The 1,829-nt window shown below is 48.9% G+C and overlaps 1 protein-coding gene across 1 annotated transcript in view; it reads left to right on the top strand.

Moving 5' to 3' along the window:
- The window catches only part of TGFBR3 (transforming growth factor beta receptor 3), a 216,109-nt gene that overhangs the window by 166,719 nt on the left and 47,561 nt on the right, over window positions 1-1,829 (top strand). The window lies entirely within an intron of this gene.

Genomic DNA, 1,829 nt, shown 5'->3' with positions numbered 1-1,829 from the left:
CTGCTGAACAAACCTCGTCCACTGGTTTCCCAGAACCTGACCTGTCTCTACCCAGCTGAGTCGGAAATCCTAGGCCATGAGCCTCCTCTTGTTCTTTCCCCAGTGGTTCTCAAAGTGTGGTCCCCACCCCAGCAGCATCCTTATCACCTGGGAACTTATAGAAATGCTGGTTCTTGGGCCCACCGCAGACCAACTGAGTTGAAAACCCTGGGGTCCAGCCATCTGTGTTTTAGCAAGCACTCTAGGTTATTCTGTTGCTTGCTAACGTTTGAGAACTACTGCTCTAACCTATACGCTTAGAGTGGAAGAACTGAGGGCTTTCGGTTCTTATCCTAGCTGGTCTCATTACCTGTGAGGCTTCAAGCCACACTCTGATTTACCTACCACCAGAGCCTCAGTTTCCATAGCAGCAGCATGAGGTGTTTACATTACCTCCCAGGTTCTTAGAGTATATTATTCTAGCTCTCAAAGTGGTTTGTCAATCCTTTCCTAAAATACAAATAAGCATGTGACTTCCCCCCTCCCCCAAACTTGCCAGGTTTCTACCCAGGGATTCCCCTTTGTGGTTTCCTTTCTGCTTGGCAGTTGGTGTAAGTTTTGATGCCAGGCATACGGAAGGTCATTTGGGGGGAAAAAAAACCACACACATGCATGCACGCACAACAAAAAGTGATCAGCTTATTCAGCTTAGTGACAATGGCAACTGGGACTTAAGCCCTTGACAACATCAACTTTTAAACAATTAAACCTTTCCTGGTGGCTTTGGAGGGTCACAATGTGGGTGAGTTTTTTGTTATTTGTCTCAAATCTCACACCATTGTTAATTCAGGAAACCTATGCCATGTGCCTACTCTATATGTGCCAGATGCACCCCAGGCACACCTATGAACTGGGTATATGGGCCAGAGTCCCAGGAGGGTCCTAGTCTCTTGAGTTCCAGACTGACCTGTCCCTGGCCCTGGCCCATACATCCACCCTCTGATTCTTGATTAAGTTTCAGCCTTGCCACCCCAATATCATCTTCTGTCCTGTGATCTGGGGGAGGCATCCGCAGGGCTGCAGCTGTAGGGTGTGCGTTCCTCATCTGCTCATCTGGCAAAACCCTCAGCAGATGTGAAAGGGAGGCCGCTCCAGCGGCCTGAGTCGGCAGAGCCCTGGCCTCTTCTCTCTGAGGGGGTCTTTAGGGAAGAATACAGAATGCAGAGCCAACACTTTGTTGAAGCGAGCCTCCAAGCAGGGGCCTCGTGAACTCCTCTGGTCCCCTCTGTTCTAGGGGTGGCACTGGGGATGCCATGGTGCATGGAGCCAGGATGCCACAATGTATGCTGTGAGCTTCAGTAGAGGAGAGGTTGCACAGTTGGGCAGGCAGGGGAGGGCACTGTCAACCCAATCTTGGGAACTCCTGGGCTGATTCCACACTCCTAAGTGAGACTTGCCTATGAATCTGAACCCTGGCATGCTGTCCATTAGATGAAAAAGGCAGAAGTCTGTTTCGTTAAAGTGCCAGGGCTCTGATTAATTACCCCTTCTGAAAAAAGCTTGCTACACCTAGAACTTCCTTGACATTGGTCCCAGCTGTCACACTGCCAGCAGTTTCAAGTCCTGTTTAAACATTTAAACCACTAAATGGAAATCCCATCAGCCATGGTGCTGTGTAAGCAGCATGTGCCGTTGGGGGAGTATCTTCAGACTGTTAGTAATTGCATCACTTTCCCTGGTGGAGGTGATGAACAGCCCTCAGCACAATGAGATGATGTTTATGAAAGCACCTTATAAACTGTAAAGTGCCATATAAACATTCACTGTCTGTGTCAAGATTATGGGAAAGA

The sequence above is a fragment of the Lipotes vexillifer genome, unplaced genomic scaffold, assembly GCF_000442215.2.
Source record: "Lipotes vexillifer unplaced genomic scaffold, Lipotes_vexillifer_v1.1 scaffold490, whole genome shotgun sequence".
NCBI classification, from domain to species: domain Eukaryota; kingdom Metazoa; phylum Chordata; class Mammalia; order Artiodactyla; family Lipotidae; genus Lipotes; species Lipotes vexillifer.
This window is presented reverse-complemented; position numbering and strand designations above follow the sequence as displayed.